At 30.6% G+C, this 15,080-nt stretch overlaps 1 long non-coding RNA gene across 1 annotated transcript; it reads right to left on the bottom strand.

The window, feature by feature from the left end:
* Positions 1–983: 983 nt before the first annotated feature.
* LOC127705908 (uncharacterized) lies at positions 984–10,425 on the bottom strand. Its single transcript, XR_007984086.1, has 2 exons — positions 10,335–10,425; positions 984–1,434 (listed from the first exon to the last, which is right to left on the bottom strand). It is a non-coding gene; the product is annotated as an uncharacterized LOC127705908 (long non-coding RNA).
* Positions 10,426–15,080: the final 4,655 nt, after the last annotated feature.

Here is a 15,080-nt window from a genome sequence, read left to right as displayed (position 1 = left end):
TTGTTGCCCAGTTTCAAAGGAGATTGTTGTCTAAATGATTGATGTTTAAATTATGTACATAATAATGCTCCTTTTGTTGATTTGTTGTCTAGTATCTCACTACAGGAGTACGTTGTGTAAAGTATGTACTTATATCGTTATTTCTTCTGTATACAATGGTGTACCAATTACGTTGTCCCTTCTGTATTCATTTGCACTTTTTGTATAAATGTCATTTTTTATGATGTACATATAAATAGATATTACTGAATTTAAAGATATTCTAAATATCATTTATTTAGTGAATTAAACATTAAATCCCCTTCTGGAACAAAAGGGGCTGCTTCGTCTAAATAAGTTAACCCTCACCGACTTGGAACAATAGTGTAATAGCACAACATAAGAACAAATTATATCAGTTGAAAAATACTTGATTGTTTTATTCAAATTTGCTGTTATGAAATTTCGAAATAATTTTAAATTAAGGGATGTATCTCTCTTGTGATTGTATAATTCTGACTCCTTGTCGCGATTTGGATTTCTTTTCTTTTCTTTTTTTTTGGGGGGGGGGGGGGGGGGCTCTTCGGTTTTATCAGCTCTTCAATGTTTGTTTTTTGGTTTTGGATTTTTTTTTTTTTTCGGAGTTCGAGCATCACCGAAGAGACATTAATTGTGGAAATGCGCATTTAATGCAGTAAAATATGTACCGTTATGGTCATTGACTCATTAAAACGAAACAAAACAAATAAAAAAAAAACTAACAAAAGAACTTATGACACAAAATACAGATCTGGGAGTACTGGTAGTTACCGAAAGCTAGTTCAAAGCCAAACAAACAAAAAAATCATATATTCAAGACTTAAATATCAATCAGTACACTTTCAATGGATTTAATCGGCGGTTCCCCAAAGATGCCATTGAAATTGGGAAAATCTCCATAAACATAAATATATAATGGTCTGCGGTGATCTAATGGAACTCAAACAACTTCTAACAAGGTTAAATAAACTTTAAAACATATTTATTTTTTCAACTATGGATATCTCAAAGCTTGCTTTCTGTTTTTTTTTTCTTTTTCTTCTGGTCTGCTATTGCTGTCGTCATCACATAAGCACTAATAACTATAATCGTACACGGTTTTGTGACATATAAGGCTGAAATTGTTCGCATGGCTTTTTGTTTTACTTTCTTAGTGCTGCCATGCAGTCTTTTCGGACATCTTCATCACACATACAACAATACTCAAATTCTGCTCCGAACAATACTCCGCATGGTCCACAAATCGGAGACATTTTCTTAAAATGCCAAAGCGGAAGTTCGTCATGTTTGCATGGTTCGCACGGTAAGATTGAATTAACTTCTATAGTGTTCATTCCCATTGTCGTGTATACACAACTTATCATTGCTGCCATTAAAACAAATAATACTTTTTGGCAAGCCATTTTGGGTATATGTCTGAAAATAATAAGCATTAAAATGATAAATCATTGTAAGTCACACAGTCTGCAGATTTGAAAAACCAGTTTTTCACATGCATTTGATGTACTGTGGATTCATTATTATATGTGGGCTACCAATTTTCGTGAACCTCGTTGGTATAGGTGAACCACGAATTTCAATCTTCAACAGAGTACAAATTTTCTATAGGCGTGTATGCTGGCGTTGTCAAAACCACGATATAAAATATACACGAAAATACAATTTTCATCAATCGACGAAAATTGGTACCCACAAAAATAAAGGAATCCACAATTATCTAATTAACACCATGTATATGTTGTGTTCTTATATATATCAGAAAATGATGAAAACAAGCTACAGATGATAAAATAGATGAATAGATGAAAGATTTAATAGTAAAAAAATAAGAATGATAAGTTGAAAACTTTACCTTTGGAACCTACGGGCAGTTTCGAATTCACATCCAACATATTAGATACGTAGTCATTGACATGTGCAATCGATTAAAAAAATAATGTTACCGGCTTGGTGCCATGCAAGTGATGAATTTTGTTTTATTTTTGTATAATGTTGGCTTACTGTCTATTTGCCAGTGGACGTTAAGCAAACAACACTCAGTCAATCAATCTACATTGACATTTACCTCATATCGTTTGTCATTCAGTACATGACACGAGACATTGGAAATCAAATTCAAGCTCCATAAGTGTAGTTTTATGTCATTGTCCGTGCTGACGTTTGTTTAATGAGTAACTCGGGATTAGGAAATTATATTAGAAATGTTTTGGTTCAGCATGTTCAAATTGTCAATGGATCATTACCACTTATATTTTGATATATTACAATTCTCTAATTACATTTTAATAAGAACATTCCAGACAACACCACCTTTTCAGTATAATAGCTTTATAAGCTATAGTGCAAGTTATATTTTTTTTTATAACAAATTCAATAATTCGGTTTATTTATTTTCTGTGCCTAGTTTTGTTTATAGAATTCCCTAACAAATGCAATTTCATATGTAGCAAATGTTAGTTTGTTAATGTCAAGCTAATAAACATAGTCAGTATAAATTTGTTGATATATAATATCTATTTAACTTGTTTTTATGTCAGATTTTAAATACAATGCAATTTTCAAAATGCTTCTTTGATTATTTTTACTAGTGCTTTTCATATCGTTAAGATGTACAATGTAACTATCTAACTTTGAATAAGAAGGAAACAAGAACATCCGATACATGTGCTTATGTAAAAGTGAAACTGTTTTCAACATAATGATGAGGATAATTGATTGAAGAGAAGTCTGTATCCACATTTTGACTTGTACGATAGTCTATTTTCAAACTCCCGATTTTGTATTACGTTTAAATAGTTGTTTTCAAAGGGAAACAACTACTAGGAAGGACAAACTACCCTTGTTGATGTGAACATGTTGTATTTTGTGCAGGAGTTTATAATAATTTTGACTTTGTAAATGCGTGACATATTATGTGGGTTCATACATTGTAACAGCTTACGTACATCAATGTATTCTCTTTCGAAGAGATTCTGATAAGCAGGGCTACCGTTTGTCATTACTAAGAGATTTTTTTCTTGGCAAAAACATGTAAAATTGGAAATTGATTAGGTGATTTGAAAATGAAATATCTGATAGCCGTCAAACACATATTTTACCATGGTATATTTTAAAAAGAAGCTAACACTGTATTCCTATTTTAGTGTATGCCTCATGAACTGATTGCTTGATTGATGTATGCTTTACTCTGTAAAAGCGCTATATCGCGGCGAGAACTATTACAACTTTTTTAACTATGCCTCATGAAAATATGTGCATACCTCGATATTAACTTTACAATTGACAATTTACGTTGTAACAATGCTTTAGAGAGAAATAAACAAATTGACATTGATGGATTTAGGGATAATCGGTTAACTAACTCTATGTTAACCCAGAGAAACCACTACTTAACAAGGTATAATAGCCACTTTATCCCTTGATTCAAAACACCTCTGACATATTTATTACAAATTCATCACACAATTACTGTTTATTAACCATAGGAGTCAATTTGCCTTGATTAATTCGAGAGAAAAAAAAGAAGCACAGAAGAAAGTGAATAGAATACTGCGGTTTCAAAACAAATATTATCTTTTAGGAATAGATATTTTTTATCCTTTCATCATAATGCAATAAGAAAATGCCCAAGTCCCTCAAATTTATAAAAGCTTCGTATACTTGCATAGTCACATGCTGAAGAGGAACTGCTGAGCCTACCGGGGCACCTCAGTTCACCCCGGTTTTTGGTGGGGTTCGTGTTGCTCGTTCGTTTTCTGTGTAATATTTTTTTTGTATTGTTGTCTTTTTGTAATTTTTATTTCCGGCCATGTTATTTTAATTGGAAAAAAGAATGGCTAAAATATTACCTGTTCTTGTTTTTTTTTTTATCTTGATGTAAGAACAGAAACTAATGAGATTGTCTTTCATATTGAATCCTTGAATAATACATCAAAAGGATAACAGGAATTACCATTAATACTGGACAGCACAACGACCACTCCAACACCTCTGAAGGAAATAGACGAACAAACAACACACAGTCCAATTAGCCTCTTGGTACACAAGTTAAAGTCTTAATAATACAAATTTGAATGGAGCGAATATTAAAAGCATAAGTACTGTAATAATAAGAAGATGTCGTAAGCCTGCCAATGAGAACACTTTTCGCCAGAGACCAAATGACGTAAAAACTAGAAACTATAGGTCATCGTACGGCCTTCAACAGTGAGCAAAACCCATACTGCAAAGCAAGCTATAAAAGTCGACATTGCAAAAGTAAAACAATTCAAACGAGAACTCTAATGGCCTGATTTGTGTACAAAACAATAGACGAAGAACAAATATGATATAAGGCAACGACCGATAACCACTGAATTACATGCTTCAGACTACGTGGGACAGACACATACATAATATGGCGGTGTTAAACATGTTTGCTATGGCCCAATCCCCCCTGACCTTGGATAGTGGCCATGTGTAACAGCACAACATAAAAAACAAACTATAAAAATCAGTTGAAAAGGCTTGACTCATCTAATCGACACATAACAAACAAACAACTAACAAACGGACTTAAGACACAAAGTACTAATCTTAGAGATCTCGCAGTCATTAAAAGCTAGTTAAAAGTCAAGAACAACTAATAAAAAATCATGTTTCTAAGACTAAAATATCAGTCAGTACTCATCCAATAGATTTTGGTGTAAAGACGTCATCAATTTGGAAACACGGATCGTATTTAAATGTACGGTCTCTAAAAACAACATCACATTTTTCTAATAATCTCATGCAATTAAACTTTATGACTATTTGATGGTTGGTCCATATCCATTTTTTTGTTTGATATTGTCTATACAAAGTTTATGCACTTTTGGAGTTCATTATTTTGTATACAACTTATGTTCCATGACAATCACTGTATCATTTGTAAATCTACACCATCATCAACTCAATTCAGGTGGTTAATGAATTTAACTCCTTTTGGCAATATTTGAATATCGCGATAATATAATTAAGTTTTGTACCAAGTTTATGGACAATTTAAACTGTTTTCATTTCTATTTCATGGTATACATTTTCGAATCTTGGTACTCTTTAGTACCTTAAAATTGTATTTTAAGTATAGTTCTCATTACTACTTTTCAGTCTCTTAATATGAAAAGCAATTAAATACTACGGCTACAGCTCTTACCGTCCACGACTTAAAAACTGCTAGGTGATGAAACGAGACGTGGTTCAAATATATTTATTAACCTACGTGAAAATGTAATAAAATAATTATTAAATTTGTACTTTTTATTACATTTAATTTGTTTTAACTTAGAATCATATGCTATAATAACTCTTGATCAGCTAAATCAATTTCTAAATGTAAATTTGATTATATATGTAAATTATAATCGTTTACCAAAGGGACTCAAAAGACCATAAAATTCCGAAGGTAGCACTTATGAAACTGCAACAGAAATTAACAACAAGGAGGAATTGATATATGTTATCCTGATGTGGAGGGACATTACAGGAATAAGCCAATCAAAAGTAATAATATAGCCTTTTTAAGGATCAGTTAAACAAGTGTGCTATTTCTCTTTTTTGTAAGTTAACGTTACCATTTGGTCAACGAAATTATACAAAAAAAAATGTAAAAATTGATGATCATAAAAAAAACTTTCACCAAAACTGTTCTTGAGCACAATTTAATCATACAGTGACCACCAATAGTTGTGCAATATTTGTGACAAAAAAAATGCACCTGGGTTTTTATTCTTCAGGTCTATCTTAAGCATCTTGGTCATTGTTGACATCTGTTACCAGATAAATTTTCAAAAGAGGATATATATCAAAAAGATGATCAATTTTATTTCGTATATCTTTTGGGGGGTGGTAGGGGATTTTTTCTTTTTTTATTTCAAACTATTTTTAACAATAATTTAATACCGATTGAAGTAAAACCTAAATACAATGACAAGTAAACTGTTAGAATTACTGTTATTTGAAGAGAAATTCTAACTTCAAATGTTGAAATTTATTAGTTTGCAGTAAAATTAGTATTCTTGACTTGGTACACTACCTTAATTCTGAGAACGTAAGCCATATTATTATAGGCGTCCATCGTCATTTAAGCTTATACAGTTGTTGAGCACAGAAAATGTAAAAGACATATGTAACCTTTGTAAATTTCTTTTCCATGCATTTAAACGTAGACAAGACATGTTATAAGTAACCAATACTTAATATAGATCATTTTTTTCTCGGATGTATTCATTTATCAGTTATGTATGTATTATGTATTTATTTATCATTATTGTATTTGCATATATATTACATGTTTTTGTACTGATGAGCATTATTTGCTCAAAGTAATAAAAGAATTGAATTGAACATAATTATATTTTAACAATGCATCGATCATGCAGCAAATTATATTAAATAGTAAATGCAGTTAAACAAGCTTGTAACAATATACGGTCGTCTGAACAAGCTCAATTAATATAAACTGGAAATAGAACGCTTCTCTTTTAACTGGATCAGTACAAAGATCTTTGTATGTAAATCAAAAATTAAATCAAGCATCGTGAATTAAGAATCTCTGATACTCCGTGTTTTTCTAATGAGTAGGACAGACTTTCTTTAAAATGTAATAATGCTTTGAATAAATAATTAGAAATTTAACCATTTTCTTTTTCCAAAATTGTGAATGACTAAAAACAAAAAGTAAATAAACCATTCCCTGCAAATGAAAAATATGCTTCTCGTGTGTATGTAAGAAAATTTCATTTTCAAAATATATTCGATTTTGAGAAGTAAAAAAAAAATCAAATTTGTATCGAATGGAATAAATTCAAAAATATTTGATCTATGAACAACGAATATAAGTGCTGATGAAAGCATAATCAAAAAGGATATAAACCTTGCTAAGTGCTATTCTTCAGAAAGCTCACGCAGATGGCGATATATGGTTAAATTAAAAGATAGAACATGATGTAATAAAACTTTAACTTTGAATAGCTGCAATTCAATTTTGAATACTGGTTTGAATATTCGAGTCATGCCATATTTGTTAACACCTTATATATAAAGTTTGCTAGAAATTGTGTAATAAATAATATGGTTAGGAGAAAGGATTTGTTTCTATGTGCTAAATGTTAAATGTCAATATCATTTGAGAGTCAGTCACTTTTAGCAGCAATACCTTTGTTATAGAAAAACGAAAATCTATAGTTGCATCTAATTTTAGCACAACTAAGTTATGTTGTCGGTGGGGTTTTCAGGCGATATTTTAAGGGTATGATTTCATTATCAAATCCTGATAGGTCACAATTTCAAATTAGTTTAATTAGACTACAAACATATATGGCCTTTGAGCGTTTTCCGTTATGTCACTAATGCAGCGGGAACATTGACCCCCCACAGGAGCATGTTAGTACCCAACCAGTATGATTTTGTCATCGTATTTTACAATATTGTTAACATCTGTTTTTCTTTTGATCTTTTCTGCATTTTTCAAATAAAAACCGACAGAAGAATATCCTGTCATTGTTATCAAGTGTATATAAATCTAATGTGATATTGCTATTTGTATTTACACAGTAAACATTTATTTTTTTAATGAAAATATTTTATAAAGAATTTTGAAGTATACGTTCTAAAAACAATATAATTTGGGCCAAAAAAAATTGCAACTTCTTTTTAAAAAGCGTGAAAACTAGTTAAATCAAAATAGTATGACTAGGATATCAAAAACTTTCACCATAATTACAGTTTATAAGTAATATGGTCTTAACATAATTTTACTGATGGAAAAAATATTGCTTTTTTTCTAACAAACAGTTATCGTGTACTTGTAATTTGAATATAATTTCCTGTAGTAATAACTGAAGAACTGACATCAAAGGGGGATAATTTTTCAGCAAAATCAAGGACAGGTTATTGAACATCGAACACAAATAAGATTCTCCGTTTAATATCATGTTTCAATATTTTTTCCAACTGTCTTTTCATAACACACATGAAGCGATAGTTCAAACAGCAATAAAACAATCTTTAAAGCAAATTAATTATAAATAGAAATAAGAAGATGTGGTATGAGTGCCAATGAGACAACTCTCCATCCAAGTCACAATGTCTAAAAAGTAAAAAAATATAGGTCAAAGTACGGCCTTCAACACGGAGCCTTGGCTCACACCGAACAGCAAGCTATAAAGGGCCCCAAAATGCCTAGTGTAAAACAATTCAGACAGGAAAACCAACGGTCTAATCTATATAAAAAACGAGAAACGAGAAACACTTAAGAACCACATCAACAAACGACAACCACTGAAACAGGTTCCTGACTGAGGACAGGTGCAAACAAATGCAACGGGTTAAAAACTGTAATTAAGATGGTAATTTTCGTAACCAAGTCATACTTTTTATTTTAACTTGTGTCCCTAATAAGAACGTGTCCAATCATCCCTACAATGTATAAACAGGAAGAGAGTGAAACACTGGAATTGGATTGAAAGAATATATTTTTTACCATTATACTGCAGTTTCACAATTTTAACAGTCTTTGACTAGCTATGGACTCAAATAAATCCAGCAGTTGATAAGTTTGAAGCGACTATGCAAACTGCAAATTGGAAAATATACTGGTCGATTGATATAGAGATGGAACAAACCTTTTGAATAAGCACCGTAATAACCAGTAATGGTCATTGATATAGCACACAAAGGAAAATGAAAATTTAACTTTCAGATTATAGAAAGACGTTAAATTTTTATAACATATTGATGCCCTTTAACATTCTCAATGTCAAAAATGGTAGAACATTTTTCCTATAATTTTCTGAGTGTGATTCAGTAAAAAACTATAAGAGTTATCTATCTGATTACTTAAACAAAATCCGGCTGTGGTATGCAGTATGTAGGGGAAATTGGGGGCTCTCTTCAGAAACGAACGCAAGAGCATATACAATGTACATGTGTATCGATTTCAATTTCCGACAAAGTTCAAATCTTATACATGTATTTATCAGCACCAGATGTTTTAACCATAACAATAAGTATACTAAAGTACAAACCCTGGAGCAAGTGACTTAATTGAGAAGTCAGACGAAAAGAAAATCAGTCAGATCCAGGAGAGAATTTGAACTGTCCTTGATTCAAAAATTTCAAATTCTTTATCTTGGTCTATATAAAAATAAGGAAATGAGGTATGATTGCCAATAAGACAACTATCCACCAAAGTTCAAATGAAGTGGATGTGAGCAATTATAGTCAACCGTACGGCCTTCAACAATGAGAAAACCCATACCGAATAGTCGGCTATAAAAGGCCCCGACATAAAATATATGAAACAATTCAATCCGGTATAGTGGTGAAACAGCACAACATAAGAACTTTACATTGTGAGCTGAGGGAATATTTCACAACTGAATTATTCTATTATCATCATGGATATTATAAGACATAGATAGAAGGGGAAAATAAAAATACTCATTATATATTTATATATACACCTCTTTCTTCTTTTTTTTTTATGTTCTGTATTGTTATATAATTGATTGTAATGATTAATGATTGTTCTTTGTGTGTTGATGACAATCCATATTTTGGATTTTTTATCAATAAAATCTTTGACTTTGACTTTGACATATAAACTATGCGGACATACATTTAGAGCAACGGTGGGCACGGTTTATTCGCTAGGACTTATTAAACAATTCAAGAATTTTTAGAGACCCGGTTTGAAAATTGAAACTCCAGCATATTTTTATAATGTAGAATTACTGGAAATTTCGTATTCATATAGCGTTCTTGGGAACTTATCTTTTAAACATTAGTCTTCAATATCAGACTTGAATGATAATTGTCCAATTTGAAATTAAAAATTAGAAGAGGCGATATGATTTATAAACGTCAACTATACACTAATAAAAAGACATACCTTTATATTGAGGACGGACACTACTAAAACACACGTATCAAATCAAATTCACCATATGTTCTTGGAGTCTTATTGTTACCGGTAATGTGGATTACTTTTAAGACCAATGAGTGTATAAATTTATTCTAAAAAGGACCATAATATTATTCCCCGTCTCCAATCAATTGAAAGGCTTGTCGATATAACATCTTTGTATTTTAAGCAAAAGTTTATTAAGAAACCAAATATACAAACTTATTGAAAATGATTCTAAACTAAATAATAACCAAATATGATTTTTTTACTTTATTCGTGTGCGTGTTTTTTTTTTAAATATATTTAGAAAAAAGGTATTTACTGCATGTTTATGGAAATACTTATGTAACAATATATCATGACAATTAAATTATAAGGTTATAGTACCTACCCGTATTCGGTCCGGTCTGTTATCCTGTGGTATCAGTGTGGTTCAACAGAGAGTATTTATCCATTATATATGGACCTAAACATTTCCAAAGTCTGACGCAGTAAAGATCAATATTCCTATACAACATCCGGATTGGAGCATCAAACACAATCAGTAGAAATACTTCACAAGGATAAAATTCAAAAATGAAATTAACTTTTGCTCTTGTGAGCGGACATTATTTCATGGAAGCCTCTAAAACTGAAATATTAGGTTTATAATTATATACATTTATACTGTACTGTGACATTATTTCCGTTTACAAGATGAATATATAACTTAATTTTATAATCTTTGATACTACTGACACAGAATTATGTCACAAATCTGAAAACTTGCTGCTAGCGGAATAATATTGGCGGGGTGGCTGCTAGCTTGAGTCTAGCTTGCAAATCCTACAAACATGTTTCGTGTCGTACCCGTTTTTATTAAGTTTAGTTTTTTTTTCTTGGTTAAAAAAAAATCGTTATCAATATTCACACTAAATGTTGTTTTGTTTTTTTGTTTGGGAGGGGGACGTGACTAAGGTTGAAGGTTCTGATAAATACTAACAAGGCATGCATTTCCAGTAATAAAACTGTCTTTACTCTTTAGCAATTTACCCCCATGGCGTTTGATGCTTTAAATCATATAGAAAATACATGAAAATCATCTATATATGTATAATACATAGCATAAGATTAAAGGTCGTACGGTTGCCTATAATTGCTTACATCCACTTCATTTGAACTTTGGTGGATAGTTGTCTCATTGGCATTCATACCACATCTCCTTATTTTTATACAAACAAAAAAATAAATAAAACTTTTCAATCAATTTTCCTGAGTTAGAAATATAATAATTTTTTTTTTTTTGCTACGGCCATTTGAAAGTATCCCATTTTAAATGATTTTTCCATTTTCATCAATTTTTACCCATTTTTGGGCTATTATCATGAACAAATCACAGTTTCACAATTAAACTTTTTTTCATACCATCACTAAAAGATGTAGTGGACCAATTTGAATAAATTTAACTTAAAAAAACTATAGGTTGGTGTTAATATTAGAAAGTTTTATATAATTTTGTTGCTTTTTCGTGTCAAATTGACCTTGCTGTCAATTTTGTAAATTTGTGATTTTTCTCTTTTTCTTTTAGAACAACTTGAAAAGCATATTATTTCAACTTCTTTGTTATAAATGATTGAAAAAATACATATCTAAGATTTTTGAAAAGAAATAATTGATATGGAATGCACATATTTTTGGTTAAATCATTTCTTTGTAACCCTCACCCCATTTCTCAACATTTTGGCTGAGGACACTGACCGGATTGGTCATAAATTTTGAAGATTGATTTCAGAACTCAAAAACTTATTGTAAGTACGCAATTTTTTCACAGACTTTAGTTTGATTATAAAAGTTTTTAAATGCATCGATATTTTCCACTTGTATCACATGTTTTGGAAATAATTCCCGAACAAGATTTCAACGAGACTGAAACATCAGAAGAATAGATCCTTAAGGATAAAATTATTCCTTTTACGACAACGTTTACGTGCACACTGGCAACATTTCTGCATAAAATGAGCCACCTTCATCATGTGCAATGGTCATTAAAAACAAAATTTAGGGCAAATTAAAGAGACACATTTTTTTTTTGTAATTTTCCTTCGAACAAGTTACAAATCAATAACGAGGACTAATAGTATATTGCGTATTCACTGAAAGAAATGTGAAATTGCTAAGAGGCCAAAAGTATTGATCTTTTTCGATTTTCATGGTTAACGATTACAAACTTATTTCTCAAATGTAACAAATTTGTAAAACTTGTTCAACAATGTTTATTTTAGAAGACCGTAAATAAATCTAACCATAAATTAATCTAAATTAATTCAGAAGATATTTTGAAAATTATATCAGAATGTCACTTATTCTGGTCTTCCTTGTAAAGTGAAAATGAAATGTACTTCTGGTTTTGTACACAAGTAATATCTAGAACGATAATGGACTAGAGTTTGGAAAAACTAAACAAACTTTGAAGGGAGAAAATACGCAATTTCTTTTGCTTCTTCTTCTCGACCCGAGAAGGATGTCCTCAATGACATATATAAAATTATATGAACATATGTCGTACAGTAAACCATGAATTTAAATGAGACCAGTCAATACATTGTCAACATAAAAAAAAATATAGAGATATAATAAAAATAAATTGTAGTAGATTTTTTCAATTAAGGACTGAAAAAAATTAAGATTAAGGAATAAAGAACAACTAAAAAATCACTTTTTTTTATTCACATCTAATATAAAGCATATTTGAATGTTGCAACTTCAGTTAAAGTGCGATATTATTTAAATGTCTTATCAATACACTATATTCATTTTCAAGGTATGTAATGCACATATAAAACCTGGCGTTTGCTGAAGTTATCTTTTGTCCATTTACTTGCAAAAATAAGTTCTTTATGCTTGCACCCAATCTGGTGTACAGTAAGAGAACCATGAATTAACTTTGCATATTTAAAAACTACAACCGAATGCCGAGAAACAAAATTTTTCGAAGAACTTAATCTTTTCAAAGGGTTCAAACAACCAAAGTTCACGGATAATCTTTCCGACCGATATTCATGAAATAAGTAGCCAAGTGCATTTTGTTTATTAGAGAGGACAGTGTACTTGAATTTAAAGCCATTCTACGTCCATTACTTTCAAAGAACAGATGATGTACAAGTGCTTAAAGTAACGTGGTTACCCTTTGCGAATAGATTTCATCATCAAAACATATAGTTTTATTTTGTTACAAATAGAATAAATTAAATGTCGTTCAAATATTCATGCCTTGATTTATTTGTCAATTGGAAATTAAAAATTTCTGTAGCCTTTCTTTTGTGTTCTCCAGTTCTTCATGCCTAAGTTTTTTTTTGTGACACGGGGTGTACTAAAGAACATTACTATGATCTATCTATCTCAGAGGCTTCCCTATACCTCGCTCAGTTATAATCAAATTAATTTCCATGCTCCGCATGTTAAACTATTATCCAGAGATAACAATTTATTTGTAAATGTTGTGTTTCATTTTGTCGACGATACTAAAACTTTGTAGAAATATGGCGAAAAGACAATCTTCGTCGATCCTCGACCAAAAATAAGAGTAGGATTGGGGATCAGGAGAGGGTAACTTAAAAAGATAACGATTGCTGTCCGTCGTTTTACTGGATAAGATTAAAGAATTAAAATTTTCAAATAGATGTTTGACGATATAGTAAGATATAATTACAAAAGCAGTTTTAAAACTTCAGTTTGAGTACAAAAACACCAACAAAGTGGTAATTATAAACAATCAACAGTCACCTATTATAGTAATTATAGTATGCAACTTTGGCAAGGATTTTGTTAAAGACCAAAGTGGCATTCCAAACATTTAAAATATCTATTTTTTTTCCTTTCTTATTTTTTTTTAAACATAGAAGAAACACTTGATATAACTATGCCCAACGTATTTTGTTTACATTGTATTAAATTCTTTCTCACCCATATCTCAATTAAAAAAAAAGTTCAGGATTGATTAAGTGTCATTAGGGTATCTGTTTTTATTCGATGTTTATTTATTTGTGTGTGCTTTATTATTTTTGTTGTTGCGGTTTGTTTGTTTGTTTGTTTTTATTATTTATTGTTTTTGTTTTTCAGGGGGTTGTTTTTGTTGTTTTTATCAATTTATGATTTTGTATCTTTTATACTATTCTATTTCGATATTTCTTATTTCCAATCTGAATATTAATGTTTCTTTCGTCACGAAAAATTACCTGCTTTACTTCATACTGACCGAAATTATTTTTGACAATTTACCGCTATCACTGTATTTTACCCAGATCTTTAACTTTTATATTCGGGATCCCAAAATTTTTATCTTGATTGAACGTGATAAATTCTTTCTAATGCAGTCTAAAATCGATACGTTCATAGCAGAAAATGCAATGATTTTTGCTTCAAATATTGCTAACGTTTTGGAAATCTATATAACTTGTACAGCAGACTACACCATTTTTTTTATTACTTATTTTATTATATTCTATGCTATTATTGCCAGGCGTACAGCACATATTTCACGAACAACTTACGGTCGTGACACAAAAAATGAAAACAACACGTTATAAATTTCATCCGTCCGAAGCGCTTTTCAAAGTTTAGAAACACATTTTGCATTTTAGGCATAAAACGTTCGAGAGGATAAATACCAAAGGCCCGAATAAAAAATCCGAACTGTCTACGGTAAAATTTGTACAAGTGATTGGCGATCTTACTTAAGCACAATGATAAAATTTTATCAAATTGAAATTAACAAATACATTATATCTTTTTACTGGGAGAATAGTTTAGTCGTATCAGCTGAAACCGTCGTCTTCTGATACGTGATACTTATATCAGCTACCACAGAAGTTTGATATTTCTTTCAGTCTAGGCATAGCTGTATTTTTATGGTTATTTTGTCTACTTTACGACTTTTTACATTTAGTAATAGTAAAATTTTCTTTTGACTGATTTTTGAAATATCATTTCTATTTAAGTATGTCATGGTCTACTTTAGTTATAAAGTATTTGAAAAAAACAAACAACATCATGTTTGTGTTTGAATCACATGACAAAGGAATTAGATATTGACAATTCACTAGGAAACTCAACATATGCCTCTAGGACACTTACCAATTCCGATTGTTGTAATCATAAT

This window comes from Mytilus californianus, unplaced genomic scaffold (assembly GCF_021869535.1).
Source record: "Mytilus californianus isolate M0D057914Y unplaced genomic scaffold, xbMytCali1.0.p SCAF_6, whole genome shotgun sequence".
Taxonomy (NCBI): Eukaryota; Metazoa; Mollusca; class Bivalvia; order Mytilida; family Mytilidae; genus Mytilus; species Mytilus californianus.
Note: the sequence above shows the minus strand (reverse complement) of the source record. Positions and strands in the feature narration are given on the sequence as shown.